This window comes from Lacerta agilis, chromosome 10, assembly GCF_009819535.1.
Source record: "Lacerta agilis isolate rLacAgi1 chromosome 10, rLacAgi1.pri, whole genome shotgun sequence".
Taxonomy (NCBI): domain Eukaryota; kingdom Metazoa; phylum Chordata; class Lepidosauria; order Squamata; family Lacertidae; genus Lacerta; species Lacerta agilis.
The window spans coordinates 32,852,473-32,870,762 of NC_046321.1; the positions used below are offsets into that span (position 1 = coordinate 32,852,473).

The window sequence follows — 18,290 nt, forward strand, 5'->3', positions numbered from 1 at the left end:
CTCTCCATAGCAGCTTTCCAGGGGGCAGCAAAGGGAAGGAGGAATCAGCAGAAATAGCTCCCCCCCCCCGCTGCCCCACTTTTCTTTTCTTTTTTCAAATTAAATTTTTATTAGTTTTAACAAAGTATAACATACACATCAACAAAAACATAAACAAACAATAAAAACAACAATACAAAATAAACACTTAAATCTTAATGCAACTATCTTCTCTTCTTATCATTGTAAGTTGACTTCCTCGCGTCCTCTCTTCCTGCGTTCCTTGAATATCATCTTTAGTAATTTCTTTACATTATTAAAATCATCTTTTTGTTAATTAACCTTAACATCTCTTCTTATCTAATATCCTTATCATTTATTCAAACAGTTATAAACGTTAAGTCTATCTTCTAAATCTACAGCCTAACATATCTTTCATCTTACTTCTAATCTTTAATCTTACAATAATCTTTTAAGTACATTTTAAATTTATTCCAATCTTCTTCCACCGCGTCGTCCCTCTGATCACGAAGTTTCCCAGTCAGTTCAGCAAGCTCCATATAGTCCATCATTTTCATCTGCCATTCTTCTATCGTTGGTAACTCCTCTGTCTTCCAGTTTTTAGCTATCAAAATTCTAGCTGCTGTCGTTGCATACATAAAGTCCTATCACACTTTGGGATTTCTTGATTTACAATACCAAGTAAAAAGGCTTCTGTTTTTTTATTAAATGTGTTTTTCAACACCTTCTTTGCCCCACCTTTCAGATGAGAGCCTCTCAGGTGTGAAATTCTGTCCACCAGAACTTTGGATTCAACTTATAGTGCAGAAATGCTTCCCAAGTTAGAAGAGAAATAACATAAGCGGGGTGAGGGGATTTGATTGTTGAAATTCTGTGCATATAAAACAAACAGCTGGATTATAAAAATAGTGTGGTTTTACAATACAGTTTGAGAGTGTTTTAAAATGGAGATACTGTTGCACACCACCCCAGTCTGAGCAGTGTGAGATTCCAGGAGTTCCAGCTGCTTACCCAGGATTCATGTTTCCTTTTGGAAATGAAGCACAGTGGACTGTTGTGTCTTTATGATATAGGGTTTATTTACACATATACATAACCAGAGCCTATGTTGAAGGGGTTCACAGCATCAATACCTCAAAGGGGCCTTGCTTCTCCCATAACCACAGCCTTGGGTTCCAGCAGAAATCAAACATTGCTCTCTGACCCTCTCCTTGCTGCTTTTTCTCCCCTTCCTAGCTCACATAGCAGCCAACTCTGCTCTTCAACCCAGGCTTAATCCTTATAAACATCTAAGCATTGGAGGAGGGGCCATCTGTTGTAGCTTTAAGAACTATGATCTATTCACATATTTACATCTGAATTTAGATGGAAGAATTCCAGGTCTTACATCATGGTCATCTCAATAGGGGTTTGTTCCCCACAGCACTGGAGGCATCTCTCCCAGCAAGCCAGCCCAGTTCATTCTGCCCTTTTTCTCAGCTATTCCAAGCCTCTTGCTAAAGGCCCCAAACCCTTCCTGTGATATCTTGCCCAGTTACCCTGACAACCTTCCAAATCCCTTGTCTCTCTTCACTTCTCAGGGCAGGGGGGAAGGACAGTTCTCTTGCATTGCCAATGGCCCTGTGTTGCTTCTTAATGGTCCTAGCTTGGCCAGGTCATCTTTTTTTGCATAGGCTAGCCCAGCAATTCCTCTGCAGCGGGTATTTTCCCTTCATATCCCAAATAATCAAAATCTTACCATTTATTTACTTCTCAATCTGACAGCAGCTTAAGAACAGCGCCAAAATTTACCTGTTTTGCTTGCAAGTACAGATTACATTTTTTCTTCTCAATTATTATGTGCCAAAAATAGCATAGGAGTAACAAAATGTTAGCAGAAAGCATTTTGTTTAATTTATCCAGGGATGCGCTGTACAGATATACCACCCAATTGCAATCATGTTATTTGGTTTAATCCTATTTTACTGAAGTAGAAGGAGCTCATATGATGTACACAATATGAAAAACAGTATTGTTATTTCAGCCCTGAATGGGAACCAAGATCACTTGGTGTCCTGCCATTTGCTTTAATTGCATAATAGGCAGATGAGAAATTATGTCCCAGTACAATGAGTAGGTGTGGCGCTGTGGGTTAAACCACAGAGCCTAGGGCTTGCTGATCAGAAGGTTGGCGGTTCGAATCCCCGCGACGGGGTGAGCTTCCGTTGCTCGGTCCCAGCTCCTGCCCACCTAGCAGTTTGAAAGCACGTCAAAGTGCAAGTAGATAAATAGGTACCGCTCCAGCGGGAAGGTAAATGGCGTTTCCGTGCACTGCTCTGGTTCGCCAGAAGCGGCTTAGTCATGCTGGCCACATGACCCAGAAGCTGTACGCTGGCTCCCTCGGCCAGTAACGCGAGATGAGCGCCGCAACCCCAGGGTCGGCCACGACTGGACCTAATGGTCAGGGGTCCCTTTACCTTTACAATGAGTAGAACTTCCAACATAGACTTCGATAGCTTTAAAGGAACTCTTTATGCTATATATTATGACATCTGGTTACACTGCACTGATTTACAATACAGTACATCTGGAATGTAAAAGGCAGTCGTAAAGCAGGTAAAAGAATAAAATGAAAAATATTTAAAGTTATTTTTAAATAATTTAAATTTGTTTGCTCCTAGCGCATTTGACAGATTAGTTCTTGGGTAGGCAAATTAAGGCCCGGGTGCCGGATCCGGCCCAATTGCCTTCTAAATCCAGCCCATGCACGATCTGGGAATCAGCGTGTTTTTACATGAGTAGAATGTGTCCTTTTATTTAAAATGCATCTCTGGGTTATTTGTGAGGCATAGGAATTCATTCATCCCCCCCCCCAAAAAAATAGTCCGCCCCCCCACAAGGTCTGAGGGACAGTGGAACGGTCCCCTGCTGAAAAAGTTTGAGGACCCCTGGATCTGATTCTCTTACGCTGTCCTATTTGAAGTGTGTTGCATCTACCTGTCTCAGGAGACAATGGAAGAGTGTACCTTCAGGGTTGAAGTAAAACCCTTGGAGAGTTACAGTCCCTGCTGTGGCTGTAGAGACTGATATAGGAGAGACAGGCAAAAGAAGGCATTTGGTTTTGCTGCTACAGGTGCACCATGGTGTTTCTTCTGTCTGTGCTCCTCCCAGTAGTAATAAGATAAGGATTTATGGTACAGCCTTTATCCATGAAAATTAATGAGAGATTTGGCATTGCCTTTAAAGGCATGTGGATTGCACCCCCTAGGCTATGTGTATACACATACAGCAGGATGAAGGAAGTGATACTGTGAAGTACTTCATACCCATAAGAGCAGCAAGTTATGCACTTCAGGAAAATCCACATTGAAAGCCCTTCCAGATTTGTGCAGGTTCCCTTAGCACAACACCTATACTTTCGTACCATAGTACCCCAGTTTAGATATAGAAACTGCTGTGCTGACAAGAAATACTTATACAGCTGCCACATGTGCATTGAGTAATTCCATACACTTTTTAAATAGGCAAATAAACAGGGCAATATAATGTAATGAAGAGAATATGTAGATTATGCTGGACACATCTGGAGCAAAGCTATCAATATCAATGACAGGCAGAATCAGGCCAGTTTCATATTCTAGTCAGCAAAAACATCTTCAAACTGCTGATTATTCTGAAGCTCCTCTCTTTTTATGCTTTAAATGCAGTTGTTAAATTTTCATTTTCTGTCAATGCTGAGACACATTTTTACTGAATTATGCAAATTCTGAATCTCTGTGCTTTAACAAAGGAAATATTTATCTCCAACTTCCAAACTATAATAGAACAAGGTTACTGAATGTTATGGGCTATATTTTGTGCAGTGTGAGAGACCATTCTAAGAAAGAAAGACAATACTCAAGGGAGCAGATAATGCAATCTAGTTTAACATAAATCTGGCATAGACTTGTATTCCTTTGAGTTTGCTATTTTGCTGGTCACAAGCCAAATACAGCCCACCAGTCATGAATGAAGGGCTATTTTTCTATTTGCAGTGGACTAAATAATAGGCATAGTCAAAATCCTTGCAGGATGTAATATAAGGCTAGTAGATTATGGGGGGGGGGGTTGGGGGGTGTCATAGGTTATACACATAAGCTTTAAAAAAAAAAGACCCCACCTGCCAGTCACCTGACATAACTATGAAGTCAGCTGATTGTGCACTTTGAAGCCTCTGTTTTTGGGACTTTTAAGCACAGCACAAGCTATTTGAGCCCTTTTGCAAACAGAACCATACTACTCTTTAAATTTCCAGAAATCAGAGCTTCAAAGAGCAGGGTGGGATGGTTTATGAAAGAGCTTTAAACAGCCCCACACGGCTGTTTGAGCATCTGGTTTTCAGGTGTCCAGTGCTCTTTCTCTTTCTAAAGTGAATAGGGTGGTGGTGATAGTGTTGCTTTGTGATTGCTGGTGGAAGATGAGATTGGACTACTGGGCTGTAAGCCCTCTTCTTTGGGAATTGTGCACATGGAGTCATTTTCCCACAGGACTAGGACTACAGGACCTAACATCCCTAGTCTGAAAACGGCACTTTGCACATGAGGCCTGCTAAGGATAAGAGACGTGTTGATGGGAGGAATCGTTTGCAGGGCATCATTTTCCCACTGAGCAAAGATGCTCTCTGCCTTCCTGCCTCCCATAAAGGATGTTTCTGGGGAGCATTTTGGGCAGAGGCCAGTGGCTTATTGGATTGGAGAGAGAAGAAGATGCAACCAGGGCTATGCTATCTTAGAGCCTGTTACCAAGGTGCTTTCAGAGGAGGATTTTTCCTCAGAACCATAGCAGGGTGAGAGAGGGTTAAATCCCCATCCATATCTGCTGAGACCCTGATAACTGTCAGGGAAGCATGTAATAATGCGTTTAAAAAAAAAAAAAAAGCTTGCACATTAAATGCAAAGTTGCATTTAACTTCACGGCTAGTTGGCCCTCATTTTTCTTCTCAGCATATAAAGCGCTCTAGGTCAAACTTGTTTTTATTAGTTAAGCTAGTGCTGTCTTACCCAATTACTGGATGACCTCTCTAGAAATAACTTCTACATTTTTTTCAAGGACTAGGGGAACAGACACAGATCACAACCAGAAAAGGATCTGTGAACTTTCTAGTCCTTGGCACTTGTGTTGCTGCTGTAACACTGGGATATTTACATTTCTCTGTAGTATTGTATCATGTTATTTTTTTCTAGGATGATATTCTGGACTGAATCATCATCTGTCCTAGCTTTTCTAGTTAGCCTTTGGTACTTACATTTTAATTTCTCTTGGGTACAGCTCAATGGTTGTGTGACTTTATGAAGAAGTTTTTTCTGACATTGAAACCTGTGTGCTGTCTATTCTGTAATTGTTTCATTCCATGGGGGAAACGGCTCTACTCTGCCATATCAGGTGTGTCCAGACAAACCTTTTATACTGTGTTCTCTATGGTTTATCCATACATTTGTATAATAATCATTTTAAATGGGGTATATGCATGGCATCCTTCTTCTTTTGCAATAACCACATGCTTTTCTTCCTTAATCTATTTTTCCATTAATGCAGAAAAATCTTACTTTTTTAAAAAAAGATTCAGAACAGCAGTGCAAAAAAAAAACCTTTTTGGTGTGAATGTTTTTAGCACTTCTTTGTGCTTCTGCCCTTCAGGTTTAGGTGGGTTTGGTTTTAACATGGACAGTGATGTTCTTGTGCTATCCACTAACCGTACTTCCTGCCTTCCAGTTGCTCTCACTTGTTTGCTCCTGAGCCATTTTATTTTGGTCCACCATTACTGCCAGACATTTGTACCAATACTGGTTCTGAAAATAACTCCAAGGATCTCCAGGCAGTGAGTGGGAACAAGTTTCTTGTTTAAAATTATTGTTTTTAAAAATGAATTGGACATTAATTGAGAAATCTGCTATCTCTTTATCTCCTTTGCCATCCTGATTCCCTCCAGATGTTTTGGACAGATGGGAGTTGTAGCCCAAAACATCTGGAAAGCAGCAGGTGAGCAGATGTTTCTTTAGAGACTGAGTGAAGGGCTAAGTCATAGTTCAAAAACAAAACAAAACCACAGCAGCATTGTCTACTTTGGGACAGACTGCCATAATGAATGTTGCTGCATCGTGATCTACAGCCATCCCCCCACTCTCCCACCATGGAATGCCCCTAGGAATCATGATTGCTTACTCGCTCTCATCCAGCCAAAAACTGCTTCGAACACTGGTTCAAGAGTTTCACAACCACCCTGGGAATAAGGAACTGGAAAAGAAAGGTAGAGCTGAGTGTGATCTGCATACTGATAACACTTCAGTCCTAATCTCCAAATCACCCCCTCCACCCACCCAGCAGTTTCATCTGGATGTTGAAAAGCATGGGACAAGACAGTACCATATGCCAGTCTGGTGCCCAGATGTCATGCATTACAATTCCCATCAGCTCTAGCCAGTCCCAAGGGAACAGTGCTACCTCTGAGAACAGAAATTCTGCAGAAATTGCCTCCTGAACCCAACCAAGACACCTGCTCTGGAAGGGAACTATGGTTGATTATACTGAAAGCCACAGAGAGGTCCGGTGTAACCAATCAAGTTGCACTCCCCAAATTCCTTGGCATTAGTCATCCACCAGGATGACTAAGGTTCTGTCTTGAAAAAGCAACACATAAAGCTAAAGTGAGCATAACATGAGGAAAACAAATTATATCTGAGCCTATGAGAAGAACAAGTACAGGAAAGAAAAAATATCAGACCCACAGGGGTTAGCGCAAGTGGGGAAGTGGAAAAGATCATGGAACTGAGAAATTATGTACCAGTACCTTTATCAAAATGTAGCAACATTTCATTTCATTTCCACCAGTAATCTGTTTACCTTTAATACCCAAAGTACTCGTTAAGAGAAAATATTAAACTGGAAGAGACCAGTGCCGGCCCTTGCACTCATTTCCATACAAGCCAAATTACCAGGCAATTAACTCCCTTGCTACAGTTTTCCTTATTAGAGATGTTTTTAATGCTAAATGGAATACATTTACTAAAGTAAATAATCCTGTGGGAATCTTACTTGTAGCTGTTTTGTTTAATTCTTGCATTTTAGATTTATTTAAACATTGATGTAGAAATAAATCTAAAAGTTGCTTGACTGAAGGAAATGAAACTGAAGTTGTTGAAGAGAGTATATAAGTTTTATTTGCCCCTCTGCATCTTTTGGTGCCTGTTACTGTGAGTGACCATTATTCCTCTCCCATTTTGTTCACTATTTACCCATTTTTCATGGCAAGCGAGAGTGTGAATGGGTTGCATTTTTGCCACAATCATATTGCACATAGTCCAGCCAAACACATTTGAGTTCCTGTGGTTTCATAAGGAGTTAAGCAAGTGCTTAATAACTATGGCTACTTGCAATTTTGTGCACTTGCAAAAGTGAAAGCCTTGGTTGAAGAACCTGGGTACTGCTATTCCCTGATTGCTCTGCATTCGTAGAAATTAGTTACTTTAGGATCCACCTCCACCATTTCCCCCGCACGTTACAACCTCTGTAATGCAGCTTCTACACTACATGTTGTTTGCTGTAGGGATTGAAGGAAGTAAAGAATCTTATTTGTATTAAGTCGTTTGTATGAAGTCAGAGATGTGGGGTTGGTAAGTTTGGAAACTAGGCAGTAGGAGTCCCCTCTCCTTTAGTGCACTTTTCCTGCCACTCTGGGCGGCTCCCAACAGAGGACTAAAAACAGAATAAAACTTCAAACATTAAAAACTTCCCTAAACAGATGCATCTTTCCTCTTGTGGGTTCATTTGAGATCATAGAATTGTGGAATTGGAAGGGACCCTAAGGACCATCTAGTCCAACCCCCTGCAATGCAGAAATATACATCTCCCCAAACCTGCAACCTTGGCATTATCAGTGTTGATGAAGGTAGGAAGTTACTTTCTGCAAATGCTGCAATAAGTGTGGGTGGATGTGAAAGACAGGGATAAATATTGCCCTGGGGGAGAAGTGCCTTTGACATTCCCCTCCCCTCCCCCATGGTCAGCTTTCCAGGGCTACCTTTTTATGGTGCCTGGTGCAGGTGTGATGTTGAGGGCCCTGCTGCTGCCCTCTACAAGGACTCATCCATGTGTATTCAAAGCTGGTGACTGCATGTGGGAATTATTGCATGTACAGATTACTCTCTCTTCCAGTTGCCCTGGCATTCAGCACGATCCAGGCTTGCCTTTTCTGAGAGTACCAACAAGGCTTCTTTTTACTGTTGGTTCAAAATGTTTTCAGGTGGTGGCCTTCACAGTGCCAGTTCTTCACTAGGGAGTACCAGGACCAGTGACTAGAAACACTTGAGGGACATTATGAAACAGCAAGAAAAATCACCCAGTGATTTCACTGCATACTGCAAGTGGGTTGAAAGAGAATATAGGCTTAGATTAAAGAAGCAATACAAAACATAAACCAAGAAGTTCAGCATTGGAGGAGCATGCGCTAATGCTTAATGGCTATTACACTCTTCCTAGCGGCAAAAACTCGGCATTCCAAAACTTTTAACAATATCAAAAAACAAAACAGGAAAACAGGGACGAAAAAAAGGGAGAATACCTGTTCTTTATGTTTTAAGTAGCCTTAATATTCAGTATGGCAAGTACCAGGAAAAAAGTGATAGAGGAAAGAAAGGCAACTTTGGACACACCACTTACTGTTGGTATTCTTCAGCAGATATTTGCTGAACAAATAGAATATTTCAGATGAAAGATGAATTAAATGAGGATTGAAATTAAACCAGAGATGAATGAAATGCAAAAAGGGATAAGAAATGACATAGATGTTCTAGATGACTAAGTACTGACAGGACTGACAGAGAGATGAAACAATGGCAAAACATGAAGGAACAACTGGTGAAATGAAAGAACCCACTATAAAAGTGAATGGAGAAATGAAGCAACTAAATGATAAAGCTGAGATTTTGGAAAACAAAAATGAAGTTATAAATGCAGAGATTGAGAGAGATCTGGATAATCTGACATAGAGATAATTAAGAGAGGAAGAGTTCTACCTATGACATGACATGATCCCAGGCTATAAAGCTATTAAATCTCTGTCATTCTTTTTGGGAAAAGAATGGAAGAAACACCAATGGAAGAGTCAATATTAGTTAAGGCTGGAAAAAACATGGCAAATGCAACAGGAAGTAGAAATTGGAATATACAGAGCTAGGTGTGGACCAATAATAAGAAAGGGATTGTGGAGTATTATCTTAAGATATGATCACAGCAGAGAAACTCTTGTATGCTCAAAGAGGGAAATGTTTACCATTATTTAGTATGATGGCAGGGTTGCTGAAATTGTTGCAGATAAAGCTGAAACTATTGCTGACATGTATCAATATTAATAATTGGGATCCCCTTTTGGACTTACTGTGTGAAATGGAAAATGAACATGATATTTGAGTTGAAAAAATAGAAAAAATGCTGGTTTATAGAAAGTAGAATAGTTGAATGTTAAAAGGTAAAGGGACTCCTGACCATTAGGTCCAGTGGTGTCCAACTCTGGGGTTGCGGCGCTCATCTCCCTTTATTGGCCGAGGGAGCTGGTGTACAGCTTCCGGGTCATGCGGCCAGCATGACTATCCCGCCGGAGCGGTACCTATTTATCTACTTGCACTTTGACGTGCTTTCAAACTGCTAGGTTGGCAGGAGCTGGGACGGAGCAATGGGAGCTCACCCCTTCAGGGGATTCGAACCGCCGACCTTCCGATCGGCAAGCCCTAGGCTCTGTGGTTTAACCCACAGCGCCACCCGCATCCCATTGAATGTTATAGAGCAAATGTTTTGAATAATTCTTTTTATGTAACTGACAGCTGGAGAATCGGGAGCCCTTTCTCTTTTTATTTCACCCCCTTTTTCTTTGTCTCTTTTCTTTTCTTTTTCTTCTTTTTTCTCTCCCTTCTATGCATGCTCATCTCTTTACTTTTTCTGCTTTTGTTTTTCTATAGACTAGGTTTTTTTAAATCTTGCTGTATCATAAAAAGCTTTAATTTTTTTAAAAAATGAAAAGAATAAGAAGAGCAGCACAAATCACAAGGTGTTTTCCCCATCCCTGGATCCCAGAAAGGGACTAGCAATTTAGACCCAACCCTTTTGTTTTAACAACGTGTGAGCTATCACAGTAGAAATGCACCTCCTCCGTGCAGGGGTGTGTGTGCGCGCGTGTGTAGGAGTGCTTAAATGTTACTGGAGGAAACCGTGGTGGTGGGATGGGACACACAGAAGCATCGGCTACCTCACTTTGGCAACGTAAGAATTGCCCCTTGATTCGTGTAGCCAGCAGCTACGCGCGTCAGTCTCCCCGCCTGGTTACAGGTGCAGCGCAGTTGGCTTTTAAATGGCTACTGCATTACTCCCGGCGCTTTGAATCCACTCTACTACTGAATTGTGTCTGGCTTCTTCCGCGAGCCTGTGTGGCGGTGGATGCTCTGCGCGTCACGCTCCGTGCCGGAGTGGTGGCATTTGCCTCAGCTGTGTAGGTGCCGCCCTGAGGGTGATCCTCTCTCCCCAAGGCTGCAGCGCGGAGGCGCGTGAGGGCCGCCCTCCCTCCCGCCCTCCCTCTGCGTCTCCCTGCCTCAGCAGGGTGTAATCAGCATTTTCATGAACCTCCCTTAGCTCCTCAAGCCGAAAGAGCGGGGAGAGTCCGGCACTGGCGGGATAGTGGCAGGTAGACCTCTGGCGGCTGAGGCGAGGGCGGCGAAGCGACAGTCGCTGCAGCGGGGAGGGTCGCTTTGGGTGGCGGTATGTGGGCGCCTGTCGAGCAGCCCGGCAGCCACTTCCCTCTCCTTGTGCAGGCGGGAGCGGAGGAGACACACGGTGAATATCCATAGTAACAGGGGATGCGAGGGGGGGGGCGGGGAGGCGCAGCGGTAGATCGGCAATCTGCCCGGCCGGAACCAGCGCGGCGTTCGGCCCGGACCTCTCCGCTGCGCACGGGAAAGCCCGGTGAGTGACGACGAGCGGCCGCGGCCCTCCTTTGGCGGGACGAAATAACGGGGTGGGGTGCGCGGGGAGCCGAGCTGCGGCGGCGGCCGCCTTTCCACCCCGGCACGAGCACGCGGCGGGAGCGCGGGAAAAGGGGGAGAGGTGGTGGCGGCGGCGGCGGCGGCACCGGCGGGGGATGGGAGGCGGGGGGTGCTCCCCTCCCTCGCTCCCTCTCGCCCTCTGTCCCTCCCTCGCTCGCTTGCTCGGCGGTGCCGGCGGCTGGATGGATGGGGGGGGGGAGGCAGGCAGGCAGGGAAGCGCTCAGCTGCGCTGCCTCTCGGCTCGGCTCCGCTGCGGCGTCCCTGCCTCGTTCGCCACACGGCGGGGAAGGAAGATGCACAAAGGAGAGGGATAAACGCTGCAGAATATAAATATCCCCGGCTTGGCTCGCAGCCCCCGCCTGCCCGCCGCCTTCGCTTCGCCTCGCCACCGTCACGGCCGCCGCTTCGCTGCGCCTAGGTGAGACCGACCAACCGGCCGGGGAACTGATGAGTAAGCGAGTCGCTGTGTGAGGGGATGGCTCGGGAGGAGGGTCCGGGCTCAGCCAAGGACGGTCCCTGGCTCGGGCAGCCGAGGGGCGCTCCCGCTCGTTGCAGGTTGGACGAAAGGGTGAGGAGGTGCCGAGCGAGAAGGAGCCTTCGTCGCTCCGGTCCGTCTGGCCGCCCGTGCCCCGCTTCGCTCTTCAGGCTCTGCGCTGTGCCACAGTGGAGTGGACATCACCTCAGAAGGGCAGCTTCCCTCCGTCCCTCATCCCCCCCCTCCAAAAAAAAACAAGCAGTCTTTAGGAATGTCGCCGGTGCCTAAAAATAGCCTTTTTAAACGGGGGGGGGGGATTGCAGAGAGACAAAGAGGGAGCAGGAGAGAGAAGTGCCTCGCCTGCCATGTAGTTCTAAGGAGCGCCTGATGGAAGTGGTCCTGTCGTGTGGCGCGGCGGCGAGTTTTTCCTCGCCTCTGAGTGCTGCTGGGGGAGGGGGGCCGGGAACGCTTCATCTCCAGTGCGCTCACTCCATGTATTTTTAAGCAGTGATTAAAAGTGGGCATGTACTTTCCAGCGATACACCCTGGAGAGCAATAACGCAGCGTGCGAAGCCTGCAACTGCTTCTTTTTTGTTTGGAGATGGTGTCAGCATTTACATTGCACCGGGGGGGGGGGGCTTGATAACATTCGCTGTTTGTCTCAAACTTGTCAAGGAGTGGAGGGGGCTGGGGTCTCCGGTTTGCAGAGAGGCTCTTTTCGTCCTTTCGGTTCAAATATTCTCAAAGAAAGGGGCTTGACTGCCTCTTGTCAGGTTTTGCACACCTGCTGATTGAAAGCATCCTTTCATCCATTACATTAAAAAATTACATTTTAAATGCCATCCATTAAATATCTTGTATTTTGGCCCACCTTTTGAATGAACTGGACACAGGGGAGATGGAAACAATGTGCAAACCTTTATTCCAGCCATATCTGACTGGAATGCTACCATGTGACAACATGCTTATACAGGTGGCATTCTCTTAGGCCTTAAAAACAATTGCTTGACAGTGGTGCAGTTTCATTTATTTCCATGAGATTCTGTTAGGGTAAGTATTGATTGAGCTGGCTGCTCAGTATCTTACAACTGCATGACTGTAGGTGTATACGTACATATATATTTCCTAGGGGGAAATGTATGTCATCATCTGTGAAGTGTGCAGCAGTTATTTTATTGCAAGCTGTACTCCCAACAAATACTCATGCTGTGCTTCAGACATGCTTTTCTCACACAAAAGTCTGTAACATAGTGGGAGTAATACAATGAACAAAACAGTCTTAGATGTTTTATCCCAACCTAACTGTAGATCACATAACTCTGAGAGTTTTAGCATATAGGTTTATGTGTATTTACACCTGAATGCTGAAACAAATTGCCACCTTTGCCCATGTCTGGGGAAGTGGGTGATTTTAGAAAGCTGGTGAAAATGTGTTTCGGTGTGCATGAAGTTATGATTTATCTAGTAGCAATGTGGACAGTATCAAAACCTTTTAAACCTTAATATTTAGCTTTGGCAACATAATACTAAATTGATGCCATTGTTCCTTGGAAAGATTTTCTGCTGTTATTTGCCAAGAATCCATTAATCAACCTTGAAGTTATCACTTGGACACAGTGGGCAACACCTATTTTGGATCTATGATCATAATCTTTATTGGCCTATTCTGCATTATCAGGTGTGCTGAGGGAACGAGACTTTGTCACAAGAGTGATTCTTTGGTTTTTCTGCTGATTTCTATATAAGTCCAAGGGTTTTTAAAGAGCAAAAAGGCTTTTATTCTCAGAGCAGGAGATCTTGATCCTGCAATGTTTAATTATCTCCATGTAGTAAAACTCCATTCTAATGGCAACATAAAGATTTTAATGAAGCTATAAAATGGAGACTTAGTTATTTTAGTGGATGCTATTTGGTGCAGCTTGTAATGGGGAAGTCTAGCTCCCCCCCCCCTTTGATATATGTAAATACACACAGGCTGTGATCTTGCAGACCAGTGTTTTAACTGTTCACATGTGAGTATTTTTATTAAGCTCATTATTCAAGCCTGTTGCGTGAATAAAGATAAGGTTTGCTAAGTTGTTGCTGAATGAGAGCCCTGAAGTAATTAATGCAAATGACATGTCTGACTCATTTTGATTGGTATAAAGGAAGGGCATGTACTTTTGCTATTTAAATAGGCCAGTTTAGTCACAAGAGGAGTTTTTAAATGAACTGTTATATTGGTTCATGCATTTTATATTCATTAGGGTTCAGAAGGTATATAAGAGAAACACTTTTAAAAAATCTGTTATAATTTCATCTCCCCAACTTTTTTTTTTTTAAATCAAGATAAAATAAAGTGGTAGATAAGGGGTTGTAGTCTATTAAAATAACCAGGGCAAGAGAGGAAGTCTAATATCTAGAATACTTTATCAGCATAATATCCTCAGAAATGGATGTGATTTTCACTGGTATAGATTGCTGAACTTTGTTGCAGCTCACAAATTGCACCTTCAACAAGCCCATTCACTGTGCTTACATTGGCATAAAACTAGGCTCTGGAATATGTAGAATCATTTAGTCAGTGAGATTGTTATTTTTTTAAGCAGTGATATCACAACTCTTAACAGCAAAGTTTTAAACCTTGAAACTGAGGACTCTCAGAAAATAAAATAAGACATTAGCAGATTTAAACACCATAAGACAGTTCTAAATGAGAAACTGATTTTATGAAAAGTATCATACAGACAACATGGAAATGGAAAAAGTCCACCCTGTGTATGAACTTTGAAGATATTTTGTACAAATAGTTAAAACTGAAAAGGAGTCAAATGCATATGCAAGTGAAAGACAAATGCTGGTGATGCAATTTTAACAGATCTCATAGGTTTTGTATCTTTTGGACCTACCTCTAGATCAAAAAGTATCATAAATGAAATTTTAGGTTATGACTAACCAGTTTACCCATTGTTTATCCTATTAAAGCTACTCTCAGAGGCAGTATGCTTCGGAATGCCAGTTGCTAGAAATCACAAGCATGTAGAGTGCTATTTATTGCACTCTGGTCCTGCATTTGGGCTTCCCATGGGCATCTTGGCTGCTGTGAGAACTGGATTCTGGACTAAATGGGCCATTGGCCTGATTCAGCAAGTCTAAAGTAATTCTTAATCAGAGTTATCCAAAGCTTTGGGGTTATTACTTAAAAATCTCAGTCCACTAAAAACCCATTGTCTGGACATGCTTCATAGGAACTGCAGATATTTTTTGAGATGGTCCTTAAGATATGAGTGTCCCAGATTGCACATGGGTTGAAAGGTTAAAGTCAGCACCTTGAATTATGCCCAGAATCTCACAGATGCAATATACGTCCATATTCCAGAAACAAAAAAAGGAATGGACAGTTGCCTTGTGAATCACTGAAGCTTCCAAGTCATCTTCAGTGGCAGTCCAGTTTAGATCAATCTTGGAAGTTTACAGACACTGGCATGATATATTGAAATGAATCAATCAATGTTTTGCAATGTTTTTGTTGTTGCTATTATGATTATATAGTACTATATCTGACGTTGTAAGTCACCATGGATAGATACTGCACATTGTATGGTGTCTAATAAAGTTCTTCAATAAATAAATAGCCAGTAAGATGTATTGGGAGAGGTAGAATAAAAATTACAAGTGACACAGAATGGAAAGGTGGTAATACCAATCTCAGAGCTGAAGCTATAGGAATTCTCAGCATTTCATGGTTAGTGCTGAATCTGAGGTTGTTTACAGATAAAATGTGAACTGTAATTTAAATCAACCCGAGGACATGACCCACCTTCTGCTTCTTCTCACTAAACACTGTGCACTTGGATTTTCATTATTTATTTATTTATTTATTTATTTATTTATTTATTTTGGACAAAGTTCCTCACTGAAGACTCCTGAGTAGCAGTTATGGGATAAGTGGGGCAGGTCCTTTTATGGAACAGTAACTAGTTAAAGAATAGGAATCAGAGAATAGGAACAGTTCTGTAATGGAGGAAAGTGAAAAGGGAGTCCCCTGAAGATTAGTATTGGGACCTATGCTTTTCAGCTTGTTCTTAAATGACCTAGTTAGGGATGAGCAGCAAGCTGACTAAGTTTGTTGATGATACTAAATCATTCAGGAGGTTAAAACCAAACCAACCAACCAAAAAAGGGGTGGGAGCAGTTTCAAAAGGATCTCTCCAGACCAGGTGAATGGGCAGTAAAATTACAGTTCAATGCACTTGTGATACAATAAAAGCAAACATAATATAATGCATGGGGGGATCGTTATTTCACATGTGCAGTAATGAGATCTGAACTGGCCAGGGATGAGACCTTGGGGCCATAGTGGATAGCTTAATGAAGATGTTGACTCAATGTACAGCAGCAATGATGCGTTTGAAAATTAAACTGCCAATGTCATAATGCCACTATACAAACCTATGGTGCAACCATATTTGGAATAGTCATCGTATTGTGTATATTTGTGGTCATCTCACCTGAAAAAGTGTATTGTGGAACTGGAAAGTTCAGAAGATTGGAAACAAAATGATCAAGGCATTGGAGTAATTCACCTATGAGGAAAGGATTAAAATATTTGGGTTTTAGTTCAGAAAAAAGTTTAGTAAGAGAGGACATGATAGAGGTGTATACAGGTAAGTGGTGTGAGGAAGTGGATGGAAGGGAGTTTTTCTCCCTTTCTCATAATACAGTGATGCTGAATATTGGAAGATTCAGGAAAGACAAAAGGAGGAACTTCTTCACATAGCATATAGTTAAATTATGGAATTCACTCCCAGAAGATGTAGAGGTCGCCACCAATCTGGATGGATCAGGTCATTTCCAAATGATTAGACAAATTCATGGATTAGAAAAAATCATGGAAGATAAGGCTATCAAGGCTACTGGTCATAATGACTGTGTTACATCTCCATTCCCCAAAGCCTCTGAATATCAGGCCCTAAAGGTGGGGCACCTGGAAAAGGACCCCCAATGCATATCTTAAATTTCAGGCAGATCCCTTACAGTACTTAAAATATTTCTATTCCATCTTTCACAACTGCTTGTGGCAGCTTAGTCGGAACATCTCTTGAAAGTAATTTAAAATAATATAACAAAATTAATACTTAAATTCTAAACAGTAAAATCTACAACTTCTAACCAAAGGCTTTCTTGAACTGTTTTGACTTGCAACCAAGCAGGCTGAACACTGAGGGGAAGTTATTACACAAAACTAGGCTTGCTCTCTATGCCCCGCAAATATCCTGAAAGGTGAATGAATTCATAGAGACAGAAGCTTTCTAAAATATTTCAGTCTGGGGCCATGGAGGGTTTACAGGTAAGAACCAACACCTTAAATAGGGTCTGGAAGCTCATTGGCAGCAAGTGCAGTTGACAAAATGTGCTTCATTTGCCAGTTCCCACCAGTAGACAGCCTTTGGGATTCTGCACTAACTGTAGATTCTAAACTATTTTCAAGGGCAGCTCTTGAAAATACTACAGTATTTTCTGTACACAGAATACTACAGTAGTCACTCCTTGAAATTTCAAAGACATAGGTAACCGGCATGGATAACTGTTACAAGGCCTGGCTTTTAGCAAAGGGACACAGCTGAAGAATCAGATTAATGTATTTAAACAACACTCCATACTGCTGCTTATTCAACAGTGGCAATGGGTTTTGAAGGAAATCTAAATGGTGGAGCTGCTCCAGTAGAGCAACAAATATACCACCAATAGCAGATTGCATAGTCATGAAGCACTTGGCCCTTCACCAAGCATAATTTCATGTCATCTTGATTCAGTTTTAGTTTGTAAACCCATATCCACCTTCCAGACATTGAATCAGTTTAACAACAGCTGTTCCTGTTTGCTTACTTAAAGTACAGAGCTAGGTATGATCAACTCCAAAGTAGCTTATTACAAAGCTACATATTAAATAACATTATTAGCTACATATTAAATAACAGCAATTAGGGCCATCCCTGTCATAAGGAAGTGGAAGGCATCTTTGGCTACTTAAGGTATTATTATATTTTTCCCTAGATAAGCCTTAGTACTATTGGGTTTTGCACCTCAGGCCCCAAAATGCCTTGGGGAAAACCTGTCTTTGTATTTTTGGAAAGGGAGAGAAGAACTAGGTCAATGTTAGTGAAATGGTTACAAGTGATTTTGCACTTCCCTGTTGCTGTAATTCAGGCTGCAAATGCACCCAGGAACTTGTTGGCATCTGATTTCCTCACTGTGTTAAGATACTCAGCCCAGAAAGTAAAAGTGACATAATAATCTGAATTTGGGAAAATTCTATGTAATATGCCATATGAACTTCCTTGACAACAGCTCACAGCATAGGTATACTTGACCCATTCTCCTACCATGTATGCTTAGTTATACGGATTGTGTATTGTTGTAATAAAGACAGAAAGCACTGTGACAGAGCCATCCACTCGGATTGGGAAGGAATGGGGCAGCAGTTCCATTGCCACATAAGCATGCCCTGCTAGTGGTAGTTGGCGTTTTCTTCCTCTTCCTTTTTCACCATGTCAGCTTCAGGCTGGCATGGTTAAGAGACCTGAGAATCAGGCCCTTTGTGTGATATTTGAGGTTTTGGATCTAGTTGATCCGAAACGGCTGGTGCTCTGCTCTCAAAACTCCCTGACTTTCTACCTGTTACTGTGGGTAGGAGAACTGTAAATGCCCCTGCCCACTGTACCATTTCATCAACCTTAGGGTTTAGGATTGCAGTTACTGTTAATGAATTAAGACCATTAAGGCTGCAA

The 18,290-nt window shown here is 42.5% G+C and overlaps 1 protein-coding gene across 10 annotated transcripts in view; it reads left to right on the forward strand.

Annotated features, from left to right (window-relative positions):
* Positions 1 to 18,290, forward strand: part of ANKS1B (ankyrin repeat and sterile alpha motif domain containing 1B) — a 336,209-nt gene that overhangs the window by 262,750 nt on the left and 55,169 nt on the right. The window contains exon 1 of one of the 10 annotated variants that reach the window (XM_033163016.1): positions 10,654 to 10,836. The exons of 7 other annotated variants lie outside the window; for them this stretch is intronic. The gene's annotated coding sequence lies outside the window, so the exon portion shown is untranslated. Of the gene's footprint in view, positions 1 to 10,653; positions 10,837 to 10,879; positions 10,966 to 11,246; positions 11,464 to 18,290 lie in introns of those variants that run through there. 2 more of the 10 variants (XM_033163015.1, XM_033163014.1) reach the window with 2 other exon arrangements.